Source organism: Saccopteryx bilineata, chromosome 2 (genome assembly GCF_036850765.1).
Source record: "Saccopteryx bilineata isolate mSacBil1 chromosome 2, mSacBil1_pri_phased_curated, whole genome shotgun sequence".
Lineage (NCBI taxonomy): Eukaryota > Metazoa > Chordata > Mammalia > Chiroptera > Emballonuridae > Saccopteryx > Saccopteryx bilineata.
The window spans coordinates 285,395,927-285,420,631 of NC_089491.1; the positions used below are offsets into that span (position 1 = coordinate 285,395,927).

Genomic DNA, 24,705 nt, shown 5'->3' on the forward strand with positions numbered 1-24,705 from the left:
CCCTGAATTCCCTCACGCATGATGCATGCCTTGCCACACAGGACCAGCTGCCCTGAAGCCAAATAAGCCGCAGGGACATGTTCCTGATGGTCTCAGGAGCCTCAGTCTCAGAACCGACAAATACGCCCACACTGGTCTACCCTCAACCTCCCCTCCCACCACAGAGCTAGCTCTAAATACCATCACAAGGCTCCTGATATTCGTGACGGTCATCATCTTTTCCATTAACACCATTATCTTATTCCAGGGTCCATTAGAACTCCCGCCATAATGAGAACTTTGGGTGTCGCTGTTCGTTGCGCTGCTGGTCACCCCAGCTCCAGCTGTTGTGACGAATTCTCTGCATACAGCTCTCGCTGGTCTCACATGGTCCCTCCTGCCTCCATTAAGGTGATCATCTCCCCTGGTCACCTCCACATTATAACTCCATTACCTTCCCCGTCACCACCATTACCTCTCTTGTCATCCCCTCTACATGTCAGCTGCCCTCACCTTCTTCTTTCCAGCCACCAGCTCTTCAATTACAGCTCCATTATCTTTATTATTACCTCGGTTATGATCATAATTGTTCCTATAACAGTTTTAATGTCTGTCCACCCCCCTATCATGCCAGACCCTGGCCATTTTTGATAATGCGACCGGCGTCCCTGTTACACAATAGACATGTGCTACTCCAACCTCTCCATTCATGTTAGAAGCCCCTTCTTTTCCTTCATGAATACCACCCATGACCATGTTAACCACAAAAGATCTGCCTCCTTCCATGGCAGTTTCACTATTGTCACTGTCATTGTTCTTTGCAATTCACTACTCATTTCTCTGTTCGTCACAAACAGTAATAATCCTCATCTTAAAACACCAACGTCTCATCAGCACAGCCCTCTGCTACAGTTGCCTCTCTGACCCCCAAGAATCCCAGCTAGTAATTTCTTCTTCAAAGCAGTCCATCCTAACATAACAGGCGATGCACTCCTGCGTGCCTGGTTCTCCAGAGGGTGTGCAGGGGAGGCAAGTGCTCCACCACTGCCCTGTTCATCGATTAGACTGTGAGCTCACGGTGCACCAGACCTCGTGTCCTTTCTAGAGCACATAGCGGTCAGAGAAGGTAGCATTCGGAAAGTGTGGTCCGTTGAGAGACTCAGTGCCTCCCCACCCTTTATTGCCATGCTCAGTGGATTGCTGTTGCATAGATCACTATGAAAACCTCATCGATAGAGTCTTCATGATTTCATTACCTCAGGCTCCTCCTCTTCACCAAGAGTTCTATCTGCTCTTCCATTTTGGGGCCATTATCTCGATAACTATCACAGCCTCAAATGCAGCAGTGCCAGTACAAGCCCATCCCCTCTCGCTGAGAGCGGAGGGACGGTACTCCACTGTGGTGCCCTGCTGCCCTTTCAGGACAACCTTCGGCCCCCACAAGGCCTTACTTACCAGGTCTGCTATGGCCTCTCTCCAACAGGCATTTGTCACTGCGCAAGTGACACACTCTAACCTGCATGTGCCAGGCTCCAAATTACAAAAGAAAGCTTTTCCCTTCTGGAGTCTCTGGCTGGGTGATCTCAAATAGATCTCTCAGGGTAGGTGTGTGTGGAGGGAGCTCTGGGCTCAAACCGCCAGGGTTTAAATCTCCACCCTGCCACTTGCTAGGTTGTTTGATCTTGGGCAAATTACCTAGCTTTTCTGTGCCCCGATTTCTTTATCTGTAGAATGGAAATGATAACAATACCTATTATTATTGGTCGTTGGAAGGAGTAAATGGGTTAATACATAGAAAGTAATCAAAATGGCGGACAGAAAGCTCTCAGCCAATCTTAACTCTTCTCAGGGCTCCATTCCCCCTAGCTAGAAGATGAGGGTTGGGCTGGAATAATCTGTAAAATCCTAGACTGAACATGCAATGGCTCTGTGTTTCTGGTATCGGGTTAGCAGAGTTCCCGCAGAGTTTCATTCCACTAGTTCTTAAATCATTTCCCAGCTTTGCTGTACTCTGCTGACTCAGCTGGGCATCACGGCACTCCACCGGCCCGTGGTCACAGTTGTCCTGCGCTGGGGGGGATCTCCAGGCATTTTCTTCTCTGCGTCCAATAAAAGGCTCGCTGTGGTTTTGCGGCGGTTGAACTTGACTCGGTTGCGTGCACGTGCATTCCGCCTGCACTGGCCAAATTTAGGGCAGACCAGTAGCCCCCCGCCCCTGCTAGTCTTATCCTTCTGTTCCTCCACCTTTCTGTTCTCTTAAGCAAGGCTGACAGTTCCCAGGGGGGACATGAATGTGCCCAGCTCGGATGTGGGAGCTATCCAGTCAGTCAGTGCTGCTCGGACAGGCTTCAAAGGAGGCAAGGTTTGATTCTAGATTTGTCCCATTATATGGCGCTCTCTCTTGCTCTCGCTTTCTCTCCCCTCCCCCGCACTTTATTCTGCTCATTAGCTATCCAGATAACCCCCCACTTACACTGGACACCCTCTCCAATCCTGCCTTTCCTGGCATAGCCCCATGGTCTGAAATTATCTTTCCCTCTTCTCACACCATTATTTCTCCTCCTCTTCTCTGCATTCCCCGCCCCCAGTGGCCTTTAGAACAAAAATGAACTCATAAAACAAGCATTCTAGTGTGGCTAAACAGGTTTCCCTGGGGACACCAGCCTTTCAGAAGGGACATCTGGGAGGGGCCACTCCTTTCCAGGAATGTCTCTCAAATGAGAGGATTTGAGAGAACATGGCAGAACCAGCTGTTTTATTTTTATTTTCTTAACATTTGAGAGGGGTGAGGGTGGGGCAGCGAGATTTCACAGTGCCAATCAAAGTATATTTTGTGGGCAATCTCATGCTCTCTGGGTAAAGCCCACTTGAAATGCATCTAATAAATTATCCTTAATTTACAAGTCTCTCAATCGCTCAGAGGCTATGGAACCGTCAGCTGATGAAGCCATCTCATCTGCTGTGAAGTTTCTGTGAGTTCTTCACACCCAATTGTTGGCAATATGAGAATTCAGTTGTCAAAGATCAGCCTGAAGTGTGTGAGTCTTTCTGTGTAAACAGCATTCTTCTCAAGCAAACACAGGGAAAAAAGATGCTCCACTTTGTGATCACAGAGACAACAAAACTTGCCTGGCACTAGGCCAATTCTGCAGGGACTGTGGGGACCACAGACATATTGTTGGTCTCTGGCCAAGGCAATCTAAGAGTTGGCACAGGAGCCCAGAGATGTGCGGCAGCTGTGGTGACCGCCCGGCCATCACTGTTATCAGCAACTTTTCCCTTTTCCTTTCCTCTGCCTTCCTCTCGGCTAAGTCTTCCCTTTCCATAGTCTGAGGTGTCATCTTGCCTTCCTGGCTTTTACCACCCCTGCGTCCGAGGCTCCGCTCACTGTCCAGACCCTCTTCCTCGAGGTCCTCTGTGGCTGCCTCCACTCCCCTGAGCCCTGGAACACTCAGTTCAGTGCCCAGTAACCTAACACAGCCGGTATCAGGGTGTGGTATTCCGTATCTCATTGTATTGTCACACATCAGCATTTTAACTGTTTCCTGGGTTTAGAATTGCCATCTGCACTAATTCCTGAGCTCCTTCAGAGCAGGGACCATGATGTGTACTTCTTCAGTGTGGCCCGTGGCTCATCCTTTTGTATCTGACACATAAAAATTACTCAGTAAAGATGTGCTAACTGGGCCTTTTACTCCTTTCTCTTTTTTCACCTGTATCTGCCTCATCTTTGATCCACCCCTTTCCTTCTCTGCTGACCAAGTGCCCCGGGCTGGGGACGCTCACAGCGCCTGCTTCTGTCTGTTGGGTGCAGTCCAGGGTTAGGAGATTTCTGGCTCCTCGTTTCCTAGGAGCCAGAGATGGGGTTTACGAGTGACAGGTTGGGTTCTGCACTGAACAGGACTGACTGACTCTCGGCCAGCAGAATCCCTTCGCTGGGCTAACCTCAGGGTTACACTAAGGTGCCACAGTCAAAGCTGCTGTGGGGCCAATCAGGTCCATGTATGGAAAAAGTCAATCACAAAACAATAAGTGCTGGTTAACCCCCTACAATGTATATTTGTTAACTGTACCGCAGATAACATTTATTTTGGGGAAAGTCTGGGCAATTTAATTTGCTTTGATGACACACCAAAGGGTAAGTTTACATAAGCATTTTCACTATAAATATGGGCCCGGCTTATGATCAATTCTCATCAGTATGTTGGAAAGCAATTTCAGTAAGTACTTAGCTTAATCAATTTGTATCTGCCCATTGACCTTCGGGACTCTGCGCACGGGTCCCATCATGCGGTGAGCACCGCGATTCTGTCCCTTCAGACAGCATACTTCTCAATATTTGCACTCGGCTTTCATATTCAATCAATGCAATCACCAGTCCCCTCCTTTCAACCATCCCCCTCACCCAGGAAGGTGAGAGCCAAGAGCGCCCCCTCCACACACGTCTATCAGAGAACGTGTTTACTATTTCCCTAAAATCTGCAGAACTGAGAATAGAGCAGGGCATTCTGGGATAATGAAATAATGGGGGAAAAAATAAACCATTTTTATCAGCTTGTTTACACAATTATGTAAACGATGAATGCTTATACATGGCTGATTCCTCAATTACTCATGGTTTGAAGCGCTTGAAATTTCAATTTAACGAAATAACCTTTTCTTTAGCTCTTATTACAAACCAGGCCTTGTCATTTGAGGAAGGGAGACGAGAGATCCCATCTGCTAAGGGAAGTCAGAGAACTACACAAACAACTGCGACACAAGCTGAGTCAGCACAATGAGAAAAGCACAGGAGAGGCGCTGAGGGTTTAGTGCCGAGAGAGCACACAGCCCACAGGGTGGCTCCAACAGGGGTGCGTGGGGAATGGAGGAGCCTCCTGTCCAACCCCAGAGCCCCTCTTGGCTCAGGCCCTGACCACCTCTTATCTGGGTGACTAGAGCAGCTCAGCTGACCTCCCCCTCTAACGGTGGCTTCCTGAGCAACATTCTTAAAAGGCTACTTGGTCGTGTCACAGCTCCAACTCTGAACTCTTCATTGCTCCCAGTGTCTGCAAGAGAGCGTTCGAGTTCCTCAGGCTCCCTTGCCTGAGAAGATAAATTGTCTGCCGTCCTCTGGAGCCATAACACCGCTTGTCTCAGGCAGCACCCGTGCCCACCACATGTCTTCCTGCCTCGGTGGTTTCTGGGACCTTGCCCACGCTGCTCCCTCCACTGGGACTGCCCCTTTCCATCTCTGCTTTTCTCTCCCCTTCTCGAGTCCCCCGTTTGTCTCCCTTGGCACTTTCCTTACTGTCCTTCACCCCCAAGATGGGGCAGAGGACTCCTGCCTCTGTATAGTACACCATGCCCTCATTGCACTTATCACAGACGTAATCTGGGGAGGGGTTGACCTGCTTGGCTGCCTCATAAGAGGTGTCCTCCTTGTGGGTCCGAATCCAGACTGGGCACAGCTCAGAGCAGATGACCCATGTGTGTTGGCTGAACTAAGTCGAATTTACTAAGTAACTAGGTAGGATGCACCATTCTCCATGGGATAGAGGGGTAAGTCTATGATGGGAAGGGAGTTTGGCATAAAAGGAAGTAGAGGGTCACAAAATCATGCAAAAGCTGTCTTTGTTTTACCAGGGATCAAGGCTCGGCTGTCAGAAAGGGAAGAACTCACTCACAGAAAGGGAGAGCGTCTGAGTGAGGAGCCCACTGAACGAAGACGGCTCTGTGGCAGGTGGTAGGGAAGGGGCTGAGAGGTAACTGGGTGGGAGAGGTAGGGAAGGGGCTGAGAGGTAACATGGTAGGCACAGGTGCTACCTGAGACTCCTTTGCCTTGCAAGGAGCAGGGACACTTTGTCCCCCCCCCAAAAAAAAACAGGAGAAAGCAAGTCAGGAGGGCCACCATGCAGAGGCATGCTGAGGAGGAGAGGGGCAGAACTCAGGGAGGACCACCATGCAGAGGCATGCTGAGGAGGAGAGGGGGCAGAACTCAGGGAGGACCACCATGCAGAGGCATGCTGAGGAGGAGAGGGGGCAGAACTCAGGGAGGACCACCATGCAGAGGCATGCTGAGGAGGAGAGGAGCAGAACTCAGGGAGGACCACCATGCAGAGGCATGCTGAGGAGGAGAGGAGCAGAACTCAGGGAGGACCACCATGCAGAGGCATGCTGAGGAGGAGAGGGGCAGAACTCAGGGAGGACCACCATGCAGAGGCATGCTGAGGAGGAGAGGAGCAGAACTCAGGGAGGACCACCATGCAGAGGCATGCTGAGGAGGAGAGGAGCAGAACTCAGGGAGGACCACCATGCAGAGGCATGCTGAGGAGGAGAGGGGCAGAACTCAGGGAGGACCACCATGCAGAGGCATGCTGAGGAGGAGAGGAGCAGACTCAGGGAGGACCACCATGCAGAGGCATGCTGAGGAGGAGAGGGGCAGACTCAGGGAGGACCACCATGCAGAGGCATGCTGAGGAGGAGAGGGGCAGACTCAGGGAGGACCACCATGCAGAGGCATGCTGAGGAGGAGAGGAGCAGAACTGAGCAGAGTTCTTTCTGCACGGCCCCGGGCTTGGCAAAGGGATAGGTGGTGTTTCCTGCAAAGTGCTGGCTGACACGCTCCATATTCCACATTTTCCCCAGGAAATGGCCAGATGTTTAGAAAAAAAACACAAATAAATACTGAGAAACTACTTTAACTTTCTAAGCAACAGAAAAAGTGTATCTTGATAAAAAGTGTATCACTGCCGAATGGGGGCCTGATTTGCTAAGGAGCAGGACTGAGTCTGGGTGCTCTGCGGAGACCCCATAACACTGCCCTGTGCCCTCTGTGAGGAGCTGCACAGGGGCCCAGGCGAGCTTGGCCCTGGTGGAGGCTGATCGGAGGATTGAGGAAGAGCCAAACCCTGTGAGTCTAAAGCCCCACTTCACTGATCTTTCTCTACCCTGTTCTCAGGAGACAGCCAAGTGGCCATTCACATTCAAACTAGTTTCTGTTTGAATCCATTCAAGCCACAGTTTAAGTGGAGTAGATGGACCAGAATGGAGGAGCAGGCTCACCCACAGCTGTGCCCAGGCACAGCTTCTCCCCTCCTCTCCTGGGCGGCTCCTTAGATTTCTTAGAGTTCCGTCAGGGTAACATGCTGGTTTGTCTCTTCCCACCAGAATGCAAAGGCAAAGTTCAAGCTCAAGGTTTAGCTTCTACTGAAAGGCTGCAAGAGCGGCAGTCATGTGGTGAGCATTCCAAAAGGAAGCTTAAATTCATGGGCACTTCTGCAATGACCACCGCAAATAAGGGGCTGGCCATGTTTTCAAGAATCTCAAGAATTAATTCTAAATACACCGGGGGTTTGGTTTGGTTGGGAGAAGATGGGAAAAAGAGGACAACTGAGTTTTTGTTTACTTATTTGTAGAAATACATTCACCTCAGCTCTGAACAGTTCGTTCACATTCACCTTTGTTCCCTTCCCCTCTGTATCCCTGGCCATTCTGTTTTAACTTTTACTAAAACTTACAGAAGAGTATTAAATGAGAAGGCAGTCATACCTTGATGGCTTGATTAAGTGCATCCCCCTTCCCAGCACTGAAGCCGCCTAGAAGAGTTATAGAGGGAGCTGAACCCACAAACCAAGATGATACATTCACAATTCTGATCATTTCGTATTATTCTAAGCACAAGTTGGGTATTAACAACATTAATATTAAATTAAATGACTAAATGCCAGTTGCTCAGGAAAGGTTACCTGGAAATGAAAGTTATCAGAGAGTGCGGCCATCCAGAAAGAAGTATTCCCATAGATTGTCACATAGATGTTTAACTCTGCCCTGTGCCCCTTGCCCTCAACTTACCTTCCCTTGGAAACGCATGATCATGAAGACCCATCTACACACAGAGTCCTAGACCTCTGAAGATGAAAGCGACCTCACAGTATACACAAGCCCAGTTCTAGGCTGCAGACAAACATGGGGGAAGGTGTTGTTCTACAGACAGTAGTGTCAGACACAGGTGTATTTTATCTCACTAGCTGTTTAATCTGCATGCAAACCATAGTATATAAAAACTGGGCTAGACTCAACAGAAGGAGGAGCAAAAATTGGTGGAATATCAATAACTTAAGATATGCAGATGACCCCACCTGACTGGCAGAAAGTAGCCATGAGTTGAAACGACTTCTCATAACAGTGGAAGAGCGGGCCGAAGCGGGACTGCACCTGAACAGCAGGAAGACAGCAGCATGACTACACAAGAAACACACAGCTGAAGCATAGACAGGGAGGATGTGGAAATTGTTCAGGGCTTTGCTGACCTCAGTTCAGTCATTAATTCATATGGAGACTGCAGCCAAGAAATCAAGAGAGGGCTGAGGCTCGGAGAAGCAGTGATGGAAGAATTAGGAAAGATCTTTGAGAGCAAAGATGTGTCAATAGAGACCGAGGCTAAGACCCTCCCCACCCTCCCCTTCCCAATGACTTTGTATGGATGAATATGAAAGTTGGACAGTGAAGAAGGCTGGTAGGAAAAAAAACTTGATTCATTCCAAATATGCTGTTGGTCGAGAGCTTCATGGATAACCTGGACCTCTGGAAAGATGGACAAGGGGGACCCAGAGCAATAAGCCTGAAACATCCCTGGAGACAAACACTGAAGACATCCTACTTCAGGCCCATTGGGAGAAGGCAGGCCTCTTTGCAAAAGACGATACTGCTAGGGAAAACGGAAGGCGGCAGGGAAAGAGGAGGACCACATGAGAGAAGGATTGACTCCACAGAAGAAGCCACAGGGATGACTCCACAGGGGCTGCGCAGGGCTGCTGAGGATGGGACATGGTGGACGTCACCCACACACAGGGTCACCAGGAGTCAAAGCTGACTCAACGGTACATAACACGGGCAGTGCTTCCAAACCTGTCTGTGGTCCAGAGCAGCCTTGAAGCTGGGAGCTTAGCTCCCCAAATATCACATTTATCTCAATTTGGCAGGAAGCTGAAAGCCTATCTGGGGCCATTTAAACTCTAATGTTATTAAGGGCCCATCTAATCAGCTTTTAAAATAAGCCGCTTTTCAAATGCACAGGGAGTGAAGGTGGGTAGCAGCGGGCTGAGTGAGCAGCTCGGGAAGCACACCTCTGTCTGAATTGCTAAGAGCCAGCAGGGGACTCAGGCTTTTCTATGTGGTAGCTTCTGCCATTCCAACACAAAACCAAGCTCGTCAACAGCCATTTGTAAATACAAGGGGACAAGACTATTCCAGACAATCTGTGCCCTCCTGTGAGGTCGGTTGTACCCATGTGACAAGGCTCGGCAGAGAAAGATGACTGGTTTCTGAGCCACAATGTGGTTTTGAATTTTAATCAACAGAGAAGTGGGTGATTCTGAGAACCACCCCTGAATATTGCATCCTGTAGACTTCTAGTGAGAACCACCCCTGAATACTGAGTCCTGTAGACTTCTGGGAAGCCATGCCCTGAGGAGGCCAGCAGGACCCACCACCCCGGCCCAGACCACTGGCTGTTGTCAGCTGGCTTTGAGGGAGGCCCCTCGCCTCCAGCTTGGGTTTGACGGGACTTCTGTCAGTCCTAGATTGGAATGGGACTGAACTCTGGTATCTTTATGGTTCCAATGTGCTTTGGGATTATGAATCTGATTCTGACACCAATTCTAATGTGGGGTTCTCCCCCCACACACACACACATGAAGCAATTCTCTGTGATCATCAGTTCTGCTACTGTCTACCCAGAGAGAACATCATATGCCACAGGTAGAGGGCTCCATCCCACAAGACTGTCCTCCACTTCAGCCACCAATTCCAAGTCCAGGTTGTCACCTGTGCTTCTGAACGACCAGCTACAGACTGGAGGTTCCCACAACTCCCTCCTTGGGTTTGATTAGTTTGCCAGAGCACTTCACAGAATTCAGAAAACCCGTTTACTCACTGGATTACTGGTTTGTTACAGAGGATATTAAAGTATACACATCAACAGCTGGATGGAGAGACACACAGGTGAGGTCCCGATCAAAGGAGCCTCTCTGTTCCTATGGAAGCTCTTTGCACCCTGACCTTTGTGTTGCTAAGGGAGGTTTTACTGCATAGGCATGACTGATGAACTCTTTGGCCATTGGTGATTGAACTCAATCTCAGTCCCCTCTCTCCTCCACTGTGGGTCAGGAGAGGGACTGAAAATTTAAACCCTTTAATCACATGTTTGGGTTCCCTGGTAAGCAGCCCCCACCTTTAGGGGGTTTCCAGAAATCACCTCATTAACATAAAGGGGTGGCTGAAAGATGTTTGCTATAAATATCAAGACACCTTTATCTCTTTTAGCACACTTGGAAATGCCAAGGGTTTTAGAAGCTCTGCGCCAGAAATGAGATGAAGACCAAATATATATTTATTGTATTAATACAGCACAATATCCCGGGGGACATCCCAGGCCCTGCTTTAAACCTCAGGCCCATCCTTGCCTTTTGAGAGCATTCTCTGGTCCAGCCTGCAGCTTGGTCCCCAGGCAGGACTGGGACAGGTAAGGCTGGCTCCAGGAATGATGTGAGGTTCTCTTTCTGCCGCCTTCCCTCTGCACCGTGGGGTCCCGGGCTCCCTCTTTTATCCTTCCAACTCACCCACCAAAACTTCAGGGATGGATGAGAGTATGTGGGTGTTTCTGTCAAGCTAATAATTTGTCTCACCTTTAATCCAATATTCTTTACACATTTATTTAACATCTCTTTAGAGAAGGATGACAGCACCCAAGTTCCCATTCTCGGCTGAACTCACCTTGTTTGGAAGTCAGTTTAGAGAGCACTATTTTTATTTACACAAGTTACTCTTCAGGAAGGGGGGGGACTTAATCTTTCAATGCAAGTGGTTTGTCAAATATCCTTTTAGCTACACAAATATTTTGTCTGAGCAGAGTGCTGATAAGTACATTTACATCTTAATGCATTTCCAGTGATGCTCTTATGACAATGACCCCTAGCTCCTGCCCCAACGGTCCGCCCCGTGCCAGCTCTGCTTGGTTGCAGAGAACTTAATCTCAACCAACTGTGAGCGCAGAAACACCAAACTCAACAATTCATTCTTACGTGTGAATGGCTGACAGCCAGCTTAAGGCATTGATGTCTCTTGTGAGTTTGTACCTCAGAGGTGTTTTAAATGGCTTGGGGTACTCTGTAGTCAAGTGACCCCAAGTGAGGCAGATGTCACCGAGGATTCTCTGGTTTGATTTCAACATGCGACTTCTTATCGTTACATGGATAAGGGTTGGGTAATGAGTGCATGGAGTATCTGAGGAAAGAAATAAGTTTTTCCTGAACACACTTTAGCAACCGCATCCACGGCTCGGGAGAGAAGGCTGGCGGGTGTACGTATTATCAGCATACGGAACTGAACCGTAAGAAAAGGCCTCGCCTGTTTGAATAGTTCCCAACTCGTCATGGGAGGTTTGAGTGCCGGGGGAAGGTTATTAAGGGAGCAAAGTCTTCACTGTGCCTGTCAGTGCGGTGAATCCTGAAAGCCTTCTCCCACGGAATGCTTTCTAGAGGTTATTATTTCAACCTGAAAATTCTTTAGACATATATATGTGGTGTGAAAATGGAATTAGGAAAGCTTTTAAATTAAAAGAAATAAAACGACAGGTTATTTTTTCTTTTCCTCCAGCCATATAAATAGTTATGGGTAGAGATAAAGAGAGGGATATATTTTCATCATGCTTGGAACTCCAGAAATTCTCGAGTCAGGCTGGTGAATAATTCAGCGACTGATCCGTGCGGGCTCAGCGCAGGCGCAGCTGGGCTGGGATAGAGTTTAGCCGCTCGGAGGGGGTGAGCTCAGTGACACGCTTTTATCACCAATCACATCAGGAAATGCATTTCAGAAATATCTTGCGAGGAACCCAAACCCAGAATGATTGGTTTCTCCAGCTTTTTCTCCAGATGGCCTGAAGCCTGGGGAGCTATTGCTTCTGACCACCCCACTGCAAGGGGACTGTCCCCCAGGCTGTCCTTGCAGTGACAGAGCCTCAAATCCCTGAGAATGCGCAGTCACCCGTTAAAGCCTCACCCTGACCACGGCAATGATAGGTAATGAAAGGTTCACAGGAAGCGGTACCTTTAGTGGTGGTGTCTCCAATGTTTTCCCGTCCCCGCGGGTCTTTACTTCCAACCCCCTGGAGAGACCCGGCCTCTGGGCGGTTTCGATGGTCTGGGCGCCTGGAATGGGAAAAGGGTGGGAAGAAATACATTTATGGTTTCCAAACGGAACCTCAGTTTCCCTTTCCAACCCCGTGCCCTGTCTGCTTTTCACCATGCCGGGAGGCACACCCTGCACATTTTTAAAACAAGGAAAAATTTATTGAGTTATTTCCCTGAGAGTTCTATCTGTTTCAATGATTTTCTTTTATGCATTCCAATAGCTTTGCAATAAATTGGTAAATATTTAAGGCAGGAATTCTACAGAATAATTAATTGTACATCCAGAAAAGTGTTTTATGCAACAAGACCATGCTGAGGTCTTTGCAGGCGGCCTCAGGTACATGCTTGGCTGATCTGATCACAACAAGTGCTTGACACTTTTTGGGGGAAGCCACTCACCCGCCCCCTAAACCTGGGGCCTTCTTATGTTCTTAACCTCCGAGGCGTCCAGCATCATAAAAACCACCACTTGTTGTAAAGCTCTTTATTTAAGCTATTGCCACTCTGGACTCTTAACCCCTCCAGGGCAAACTCTCTGCCCTGATCACTGCTTCTCAGCTCTTGTTCCAAGCACAATGCCAGCACAGAACAGCTCAAAGACGCAGTAACATTACTGCAAGGGGGGAGTTTCAGTGTCAGCAGTTTGTAGTCTCTTTCAGCAGGGCTCCGATACCGAACTTGGACCAGGAGTGCCCTACACAATTCCCAGGGACCACTGACACAATCCCCAGCAGAATGATTCTGCCTTCGAGGGCTTGCTTCTCACAAACCCTTCTGAGCCCTCTCCGAAGGGCTCGCTGAGCCTCTGGGATCTCATTTAGAGTCTCTGAAAGAGGAGGCATTTGCAAAAACTGAGTAGCACTGGATGATTCAAGGAGCAAGCCTTGGGCTAAGGTGTAGGCTTGCTCCTCTAAGTTATTCCTGAATAAATCAATCTTCCCGGAGGACCTGATGGAACTCTGGAATAGGAGGCAGTGAAAAGATTGCTTAGTTCTGGAAGGGCGAATAGATTTCATCACTGGTGAATACTCCAGCATATCAGCAGTGGCTGCCAGGAGAGTGGGGCTGGGAAAGATTCTGGGGTGCATAGAGAAGGAGGCTGGTCATCAGGGCATGGGTGTGCCAGTGCCCACGGCAGGGAGGCATTGCAGGTAATATCATATAAATGCCAGGTATTTCCCTCCTCTGATTCTAATCTGGCTGCTCCCTCAATGGAAGACTTACAAGGCTTTGGACAGTGTAATTTGGACAGCAGCTGCTCCAAATTTGCAGCCACTTTTTCTAGCAGAGAGCTCTCCTCCTTGCTTCTGTCCACTGACCCCCTTTTCTTCTCATCTTTTTTTTTCTATACTTTTCTGAAGTGAGAAACAAGGAGGCAGAGACATACTCCCGCATGCACCTGACCAGGATCCACCCAGTATGCCCACTAGGGAGCAATGCTCTACCCATCTGGGCCATTGCTCCATTGCAACTGGAGCTATTCTAGCACCTGAGGCAGAGGCTATGGAGCTGTCCTCAGCACCCGGGCCAACTTTGCTCCAATGAAGCCTTGGCTACGGGAGGGGAAGAGAGAGAGACAGAGAGGAAGGAGAGTGGGAAGAGTGGAGAAGCAGATGGGTGCTTCTCCTATGTGCCCTGGCTGGGAATCAAACCTGAGACTCCACATGTGGGGCCGATGCTCTACCACTGAGCCAACCAGCCAGGGCCTCTTCTTATCTTACCTGTGAGGTGGTGCCCTCACTCTTAGGAAGCTGGTCCAATCTCTTTTGAAACAACTAAGTCAAAAGCCATCAAAAGCATCAGAAAAAATCCCCCTTAGTTTAGCTCATTAAACATTGATGCCTTCAATGTGCTCTTGTATTGTTATTTCTCCAACTAGATGTAGGTATGGTCATCCATTCATTCAATTCACATATATTTTGCTTATTACACTTTAAGTTTCTTTCTATGATATTCTTAGAATTATAAAAGCAAGAAGTACTCATTATAATAAGCAAATTCATATGAAGATATATACAAAAAGGTTAATCCTTCCCCTCCGATCTCAGCCCTTGAGGTAACATGTTCATGAACAAGTACATATCCTGCCACACGGTCTTAAGTCAAGTCCACAGGATAGAGATTGAGACAGTATATGTACACAGAGGTTTACTGGGCATACTTATACCTGCTACTTCCTCTCCTGGGAGAGTACAGGGGACAGAATTGGCCAGAGAAGCTTGTGAGCTGTCCTGCATTAAAAAGGGACAGGCCTTGGGCCCTCATCCGTCTTTGGATATGAGCTGCCCCACGGGAGGGTACAGGCACAGCTTTGGGCAAAGCATCTCCCTTTGGCTGAGAACAACCCCTGAAGAGGAACTCAGCTGTGAGCTGTCAGCAATCAACACTCCCAACACTACTATTGCTATGTAGTAGCAATAGTACTACATCCACCCTCCCTTGTGTTCATTTAAACCTAATTATGCATAGATATACAGGTACATGGGGTATCTCCTGTGTAGTTTTTAACTGAACTACTCTGCAAGTTGTTTTGACAACATATATATACCATCATTTCCCCTAATTCATTTATGCATGCATATCCGCACTTCATTTAGCCAAAGACCACATCACACATCCAGGCTCCTTCATTTAGTTCAGTCTCATTATTATTATTATTTTGTATTTTTCCAGTGAGAAGTGGGGGGGTTCAGATAGACAGACTCCTGCATGCGTCTGACTGGAATCCACCTGGCATGCCAAACAGGGGGCAATGCTCTGCCCATCTGGGGCATTGCTCCACTGCAACTGGAGCCATTCTAGTGCCTGAAGTGGAGGCCATGGAGCCATCCTCAGTGCCTGGGCCAACTTTGCTCCAGTGGAGCCTTGGCTGTGGGAGGGGAAGAGAGAGATAGAGAGAAAGGAGAGCTGGAAGAGTGGAGAAGCAGATGGGTGCTTCTCCTGTGTGCTCTGGCCAGTAATCGAACCCAGGACTTCCACATGCCAGACCGATACTCTACCACTGAGCAAACTGGCCAGGGCCAAGTCTCCTTAGTTTTTGCTTGCCTCTCTCTACCTCCCCTCCGTCTTGCTCCATCCACATCACCCTCCTCCCCATGCTGGCAGCACGTCACAGAGACGTTTGTTCTTTCCTTCATGCTCATCTAAACACACATGTGCGTAGGTGGATGTGAGCAAATGCACTTGGTGTTTTGGCCATTGGCAGCTAGTATGTATTAAGAGCCTTCTGAGTACCCAGGTTGGCACCAGACACTGGGCATCCAAGAAGAGGGTACAGCCTCTGCCCTCAAGGAGCTCTGTTCATGGAGGAGAGAGACACGGAACAGGCAGTTGGAACAGCAGGAAGTCACTGATGGAAGTACACACCAAACACAGATTCATTTACAGAATTTGAACTAGAATGCAGGGCCACCATGTCCTGGTCCTGTGCCCGTTTCCATGTGACAAGCTTTAAGATAAAAGCAGGTTTCATACTGCGTGCTGCACATTGGCCTCACTGAATTTGAGCAAGTGTGTGCTGACCTCCCAGGAGGCGCGACCACCTGCTCTGTTAGAACAAGGCTCATAAGGCCTCGAACATGCTAGCCCTTGCCATATGATCTGCATCACCCCACTAATAGATCCACTTTAATTTGGGTAACAAGCCCTGCAGCTTTGAAAAGACATCACACAGAGATCTTTTCCTGGAGTAGATTTTCATATAACTAGTGACAAGGGAAAGGATTGCTATGAGAGAAATTGACCCAGTGTGTCACAGTGTGGGCAGGTTCGCCTGTGGCAGTGAGTTCCAGATGCAAAATCGTTAGCAGAGATAAATATCAAGTGCAGAATTCATGCTCCCAAATCCTGGGAGAGCTGAGGGAGAGGGGACATGGGACCACAAGACTAAAGAACATGGTGACCTGGCTCCCCAGCAACTTCCGCTAATTGCCGTGTACTTTCTGCCCACCCACTCACCCACCTGCACTTCCCCACTAAGTACTCAACCCTTCTTTCATTCCATTTTCTGGGGTCAACTTGCAATAATAGCTCATCATTGAAACAAAAACGTTTTCCTATGAAATATGTCCCCCAAAAATGTGCGTTATATTTTCATTCCTCGTCAAATGCTGATCCCTCTTCTACTGCATATGTGTTCAGGAAACCAAGGGGCTGAGCTTGGCCTTTCTCATGTGGGGTCCATGTCCCTGATATCCCAGCAGGATCTGAGGATCTGGGCAGTCCAGAGTGCAGCCCAGGAGGCCCTGTGGCCCCAAGCACAGACTTCCTTCAAAGCTCTGTGTTTTCCCCTCTGGCCTAAGTGAATCAGAGGCCAAAGAAAGGCCCTGCCAGGCCCGGCGAGACACAACAACCGTCTGCAGAGGTTTCAGACTTCACAGCCCAGTTTGTTTGGATGCTCTGCCTGCAGCTTGGTACTTGGTTGGTTTTGGTTTGTTTACTGCAAATTCCTAGCCACGGTCCAGCAATAGCCATGTGATTGCAAGCACTGCTGCTCAGCGCTCTACAGAAAACTACCCAACATACTAAAGTAGTGTCAATTTATATTTTTCCTCAGTTCTCACAGCCATTGGTTGCTGAAAATGGATCAGATTGTGAATGGCCAATAAATTTTACCTTAGTGAGAAAATGGAGAAGTTGAGAGAATTTAGCTATTGGGGATCTGACCCATACCCGGCTCCTAAACTCACAAGCTCTCCTACCCAAAGAGACCTTGAGTGAATCTAGTTTGGGGCTTGTACTTTCAGGCACACAAATTTAAATGTTTTTCAGAAGGATTTCTCTGATCCAATGGTACTGGCAAGATGTTGCAGTCCGGCAAGATGTGGCAAGTTCATGAATGCTCAATTCGTTATCTGTTGCAGTTAAACCACTTATCCCCGAACTCACTGGCTTAGAACAGTCAACATTTATTGTCTCATGGTTTCTGTGGGTCAAGAATTCAGAAGTGGTTTGTCTGGGTGGTTCTGGCTCAAAGTCTCTCATAAAGTTTCAGCTAAGGTGTCGATGAGGGCTACTGTCATCTGAAAATCTGCTACGACTGGAGGGTCTGAGTCCAAGGTGGCTCAAGTACGTGATGCTCAGTGCTTCAGGAGGCTGCTCCACATGGGTCTTTGCAGAGCTGCTTGAGTATCCTCACAACATGGCTGAGTTCCCCCAGGATGAGCAATCAGAGAGGTGGAAGCTACCATGGCTTTTATGACCTTCCTTACTACCATCATTTCTGCAACATCCTAATGATGAAGCAGAAAACACAGGGGTATGAATACCAGAAAGCAGGAGTAAATTGGGCATTGTCTTGAAGGCTGGCTACCACAAATGCTTTTTACCTTCATCAATAATGATAAAGACTTGGAAGAAAACATTTCTCTTTCTTGTATCTCCATGGAACAACAAATGGAAGCCCATGGAATTGGGCTCAAATTCTAGCTCTGACCAGCCACACGTTTTTGGAAAATCCTATCCTAATCTGTAAAATGGAAACAATAAAATGTCCTTAGAGGACTGCTGTGAAAATTAACTTAGACCTGTGATGGTGAACCTTTTTATAAAAACCACCCACTTTTGCAGTGCTGGTCAACCAGGTCCCTCCCGCCTACTAGTGGGCATTCCAGCTTTCATGGTGGGCCAATCGCGGCACTGTTTGGTTGCTCCGCTAGCCCACCATGAAAGCTGGAACGCCCACTAGTGGGCGGGAGGGACCAGGTTGACCAGCACTGCAAAAAGTGGGCAGTTTTTATAAAAAGGTTCGCCATCCTGGACTTAGACAATAGATGTAAAAGGCGTAGTTAGCTCAGTGCATGGGGGGTAGGGGCTCGAAACTTGTTAGTTCCTCTCTTTTTTCCCCCTTGTTCCACCACCTGAATGACGTGGTTCAAGGACCTCAATGCCCAGTCAGTCTCCTGGTTTCCAAACCAAAGGAGGGGCTCAGCCTTCGCAATTTACATTGTTCTTCCTGCAGAAGATTTGCTGAGGCTTTGTCAAGTTAAGACGTGTGAGAGACACCGTGGTTCTTTCCTATCTTAATCAGCAAATAATTAAGTGGAGGTACAGGTGTCTGGAGCTTGTCAATATGACAAGCTCAATAATTATTTTTTATCATTATTACTAATGGAAAATATGGTCCGAGTGATACAATTTTTTCCAGAATCTCAGGTTTAATGGAGTGACCCAGTGGAGAATCAAAATGAGCAGGCTGCCCTTTCGACATTATTGTATTAAAAACACTTTGCAATTTGGTGATGGCTTGCACTCAGGAACTCGGCTGGCCTGTTATATCCTGCTGTGATCTTTAGGCTGAGAAGATGCGGGGTTGCTTCAGCAAAGCACACAGTCACAACTGACAACCATGCCAAGGATGCTGACAGCATTTATTAGCACACTTCTCCTCCCCGCCAGGGAAGGTCTTGGTTTGAAGGTCAGAAGAGAATGTTGCTCTAAGGCAGTGGTTCTCAAAGTGTGCATCCTAGAAGATTTCCAGGTGCACCCTATGGTATTCCAGAGAAATATGTGCCTGTTGGGGACCAAAAAACCAACAAGGTTTTTGGAGTTTAGATTTTTGGGAGAAAGAGGTATGGGGAATTGGCTGTAAGCTGACAGTTTGCCCCAAACCCTCACCTCACTTGCCTGATTAGGTTGCAAAAGGCTGTTCAGCTGTGGTGCTGGATTGTTTACGCTACCCACCATGTTCCCCGGAAAGACTGGAGGCAAGTTTCTTCTATCCTTTGTTTGCTGTAAAGTTAAGATGCTATGTATGGTGGGGGGTTTCTGCACTCAACACAATTAAGAGTAAAAAGAGAGGAATTCTTCAATGTATTGATGAGGAAATGAGAGTTTGCCTTTCAAATATATGCCCAAACATTGAAGAAATCGCTAAGACACATCAGGCTCATGTTTCTCATAAATACAAGAATGAAAAACTTAACACATTTGCTCTGGGCCATGCTGAATTTACTAAATCTTACTAAGAATGTATCTATATATATATATAAAAAGATAACTTTTTGGGTTTTTTTTATTTTTTAACCCGTCTTTCTTACAAATTCTAAAAAGCATAACTCAAAAAATGTAACATAAAAATGTTTTTAATGTCAGAATAAATTTAATTTTGTCATATTTATTTTGTTTAATTACCATAAAAGCACGCTTGGACTTTATATATTTTTCTTTAATATTTGACTTAATTATTATATTTCTCAGAAATTTGTAAATAGTGCGCCTACAATTATTTGTAGAATTTTAAATACACCCCGACTTCAAAAAGTTTGAGAACCACTGTCCTAAGGTCTGAGCTGGAGAAGGGAAGGGAAGTGCTTCTCCAATGTTGCTACAGTACCTTTAACTCCATCTCCCTGAAGTTCTAACCAGGAGGTGCAGTAAGACCCTAACTTAGTGATAGTGGCTTCCCAATCTCATGTTCACATAGGAGGGATGACAAATAGGGGGCCCAGACCTGGCTGCTGCTTGAAAGGCCCGTGAGACTGAATTCTCAGGGAGATTTTGGGCACAGTACGCTATGACCTGGCCTCCCTTGTGTTCTGAACTCACACATGGTGTGTTCTCTACTGGTGTCATTTAGCAGGGACAAGTCATTCCAAGCCTTCCTTCTAGGGTTGACTTGGGACAGTTGAACATTTGTCAGACCATCACTTCACCCCAGAGACAGTGTCCCCACCAAGGATTATTGGGGGTGGCATATGGGTTCTTCTTTGGCCAGATGTGTGTGTTTATACAGATGAGTAACCCCTCCCAGAGTCAGGGCTGCAGTAGCCTCATTATTTCTAAGGGGGCATTTGCCTATAAGTGTCAGGAATCTGACTGGACCCCTGGCAGATTTGGAGTAGAGTTGGTTGGTATCCTTCAGCACACTTTCTTTATTCACAATCCAGGATTCCAACTGGAGATAATTCTTCTCTAGCAAGAGATCTGAGATCACTGGTAGGGCTAGAAGATTCCGGTGTGTCCTCTGGGATGCTGGGGTACCCTGTTTCTTTTCTTTCTTTTTTTTTTGCATGAAGTTAATAGCTTTTTAATAATTAAATTTATTGGGGTGACATGGGTTAATAAGAACATATAGATTTGGAGTGTACAATTCTACAATACATCATCTCTATAGTGCATTGTGTGCCCACCACCCAAAGTCAAATCTTTTTCTGTCACCACGTATATGATTCCCTTTACCCATTAGTATCTCCCCCCGCTTCCTCCTGGGAACCACCAGTTAATTGTGTGAGTCTATGAAGTTTTGTTTGATGTCTTTCTCGTTTGTTCATTTGTTGCTTTCCCTGTTATTTTCCCAAGTGAGTGAAATTACATTATTCTTAACTTTTTCTGCCTGACTTGTTTCACTTAGCATGGTATTCTCAAGGTCCATGCCCATTGTCGCAAGTGGGTGGGAATGTAAACTGGCACAGCCACTACAAAAAACAGTAGCGAGGCCCCTCAAGAAATCAAGACCAGTGTTACCACATGACCCAGCAACCCCCTCTTCTGGGTATCAGCCTCAAAATTGTGAAAACATTTATATGCAAAGATCTGTCCACCCCTATGTTCATTGCTGCACTATTCACGGCAGCCAAGACACAGACACAACCGAAGCGTCCCTCCATAGAGGACCGGATAAAGAGGAGGTAGTACACACAGACTATGGAATACTATTCAGCCGTAAGAAAAAATGAAATACTGCCTTGCTCTGTTTCTTAACGTTGCTTTCACCCAGCCTGGGTCTGACTGTGCTGTAAGGGCAGGTGTGTCTTTTCCACCCCAGGGCTTGTGTAGTTCCCAGCCTACATTCATGGTGCTTTGAGTTGGTTCCTGACTAAGCATCCCCGGTGCCTTGACATCCCCTTGAATGAAACCGCAATCTACAACCCCAGGTGGAGCAGACTTGTGCACAAACAACGTGTTAGCAATGCACCCCGCATTCTTAAAATCCAACAACGTACTGCACAAAGTGTCAGCACTGGTTTGCTCTGGGGCATGTTTTTATTGTCTTTGTCTTTTCCCCCTTAATCTATATTTCTTAACTTTTCTCTCTGGTTTGTATTTTGCTTTAGTAAACAAAGAATAAATGTTATTTTAAAAATTTAGGAAATACGGTTATCACTTATTTTACGAAGTCGTATAGCAATATGGTCCTTAGCCTGGGGTCCACAGAGAGCCCGTGCATTTAGAAAAAAAAATTACATCTTTGCTTTCCCCAAGCTCTAACAGAAATTTAGCAATTCCTCTCATTTCAACATAGGCAACAAGTCACAGTAGCATTAGCTGTAGCTATAATTTTGTCACTGATAGAAATCACAGATATTTTTATATCTCCTTCCAGTTGGTACAGATATGTTGAAATATTGCTCAAGCTTATTACTACTTCAAAATCACAGTAGTTATTAGATCCACCAGCAGATCTTGTTATTTACTGTGTTAATAAAGAAGCCTATATATTATTATACCGCAAATTTGTTTTTCTTAGTGTTTTGATAACTGCATTTCAATAAAAATGCAGTTTTCTCTGCAATCCTATGTATTTTATCTTACTACACATTTGTATCATTATTCTGAGAAGGAGTTCATCCATATCATCAGGCTTACAAAGGAGTTCATGACATAGAAAAGATGTCTTAGCCCTGGCTTAGGAGGGGACCAAGGGACAGACCTATGGGGTGGTTCAGGCCCTGGAGTCTCCTGTACGCCGCCCTGCCGAATCCTCTCTAGAAGCCTAAGAGGACAGCACTGTCACTGTCCCTACACTACAGTCAGGATATTGAGACATCAAGAGGTTAGCAATTCGCCCAAGCTCATGCAGCTTCTAAGTGGCAGAGCTGATTAAGAGCAGGTGGGCAGGATGCAGGTGGCTCCCCTGTCCTCCCCTTAGCGCCACAGATGGATCAGTACTGAATGAATGTGCTGCCTCACGTGTTTGTGTGTGGCCGAGCCAGATGGAGTTTCACACCTGGAAGTCGATAGGGCGTTTTTGACCTTCGCAACTACAGTGCAAACTTCAAGCTCAGGGTCTGGGTCATTTTTCTTTACTTATCTGTCCAAAGCCCCCAAGGTAGGGAAATAAAGGAATTATATTCCAAGTATTAGTGAATAATTATGGAATTTCAGCCATGGAAGACTGCTTTCTACCATGCCACCCCCATCTCACATTCCAGCCTCATCTTGGGAGCCACGGCGTGTCCTTGGCCAATCGGGCCTTTCTTATTCCGGAGGATCCTCCGGCCTCTGCCTCTTCCCTGCTCCACTTCCCCTTCCCACCTCTCAGCCCACAGTCTGTCTGCATCTAAAGGGGGCAGAAAGTTCGGGCAGCCAAAGCCTGACAGAGACAAATGCTTGATTACCAGGAGGTCTCAGGTACACGGTTCTTAAGTGGTCCCCAATCTCGGAAGACCACACTGGAAGGGCGCTTCTTGGAGAGCACTTAACTGAGACCTAATTGCATTTGCTAGACATCAATCACCTGGGTAATTTCCTGTCTTATGTCATGTGCTCTCCTTAGTGAAAGAAGCCAAAATTGAGGCCAAAAAGGGAAAGAGAAAGTTTTGGGTCTAAAGGCTCTTTCTTCACCTGATACAGAGCCCTGGCTTGCCTGAGTGTGGACAGGGGCCACTGTTTCTTCTGTTTTTTAAATGGTTTCTACGGGGCCGGTAACTGGCTAACCCAGTAGTTGGCTGACAAAGGTGTGACCCTCAAGGCCAGAGGTTGAGTATACATTTTCTGATGGTGGCTCTCTGGCTGTCCTCAAAGATAGCCAACTTCTTCTCAAAGGACCCGACCTAGAGGTCACAGCTTTACAACTGGTCCAGGAAGCCCTGTCTTCTCCAAACAAGTTCAATTTTAATTTGCTCAATATCATCATCTCTCTTGGATCTGCAATTAAGTGGCAATCAGTTACTAGAATGAGAAAATCAACTTCCCAGGCATTTGAGAAAGGACTCTCCTCTGGGTTTGGTCGGGCTGTGAGCCAAACCTCTGCTGCGTCTCCATCAGCCAACATGATCACGGAGAGTGTGGGACTCGGAGCAAAAGACACAGCTGGTCCCTGGCTGGTCAGGCATCACTGGGGATCAGCACCTGCTTCTGGGGCCCATGAACTGGGGGGAGCAGCTTGCGGAGTCACCTAGTTAAGCAAGAAGTAGATTCAACTAAGAGTTTTGTATCGGTCCAGTGGTAACACTATTGTCATTTTGGGTTGGATAATTTTTTCTGGGGAGGTAAGACTGTCCAAGGGGAGGGGTGAGGGGGAGGGGGGAAGGGGAAGGGAGAAGAAGGGGAAGGGAGAGGAGGGAGAAGGAAAAGGAGGGGGAAGGGAAGGGAAGTGAGGGAGAAGGGGGGGAAGGGAGAAAGGGGGAAGGGAAAAGGGGAGAAGGGAGAAGTAGAAGAGATAAGGGGAGGGGGAAGAGATAAGGGGAGGGGGAACGGAGAGGGGGAAAAGAGAAAACTTATTTACTGATCATTGATTATCTGCTGGAACTAAAAACCACTGAATCAGAAATGATTCCTGTCCTTGAAAAGAAGCTCACATTCCATAGGGAAGACACTGTCATGTGTAGAGAAGAGAGAGGTATTTCTACATGGCCTCTGTGCCTAGAGTTTAATGGAAGTGTGAGCAGAGCACCCCAGAAGCCCAAGCACGGAGTCTGGAGTCCAAGGGCTCCCAGCAGAGAGGAACCAGGTAGAGATGAGACAGGAAGTACCGAAGCTCAGAAATGGGAAAAAGCAGCCCTTTTCAGGAACAGAGAACCGACTGTGCAGAGACATATTAGCACCTGAATCTCAGAGTGAGATTGAACAGGAACACACACCCTCTCCAACCTGCATGACTGGAGTTCTACAGAACCTCCTAGACCCCTCTGGGAGTGTGCCAGACCAGAGGGCCCATCCTCAGGCAGGGCAGTGGCTTACACGGAATGAATGAAAGGTCTTCACAAAACCCGCCTAGTCCTTGTTTCTGCAACTCACATTTCTACCAATAGATTCATACCTTTGTCTTACTATTTGCCCTTCCTAGAGATAGTTGTGTTTTAAAAGAAAGCACAAGTCATTCACACTATAGCCTGAATTAGTATCATCAGCTATTGGTCTAGGTAGGATACCAAAAAAGTAGAGGGACTTAAGGACAGCCACAGAGGACATCACAGGATAAAGGGAGTCTGGCAAAGCCTTCAAACATGGAGATGAAGAAGACAGAGAGCATGTACATCACCCTTTGTGTGCTGTGACAGAGAGGACAGTGAAGGAGGCGCCAGCCGGCTGGTGGGTCTGGGATACAGAGTGGGCGGGAGCTGGAACTGTGTCTGAGTTTCATTTTCTGCTTTTATAGTCAGACTGCATTATCGCCATCCTGCCTCTCATCACACTGCCAAGTGCTACCCTGGTGACAGCAGCTCCACATGACCTCCCTGCATTCCAAAGCTGGGGGGCCCTCCCCTAGATAGGCTGGGGAAGAAATCTCAGGCGAGCTTCCCCTCCCCTGCAGCTGAATACCAGGTTTCCCTCAGAGGCATCACTGATCACATTCCTGGACAAAACGAACCTGAAAGGTAACCTTCCCAAATCA

At 47.4% G+C, this 24,705-nt stretch overlaps 1 protein-coding gene across 1 annotated transcript in view; it reads right to left on the bottom strand.

The window, feature by feature from the left end:
- TNR (tenascin R) overlaps window positions 1-24,705 on the bottom strand; it is a 360,938-nt gene that overhangs the window by 157,600 nt on the left and 178,633 nt on the right. The window contains exon 2 of the mRNA XM_066261204.1: window positions 12,067-12,167. The gene's annotated coding sequence lies outside the window, so the exon portion shown is untranslated. The remainder of the gene's footprint in view (window positions 1-12,066; window positions 12,168-24,705) is intronic.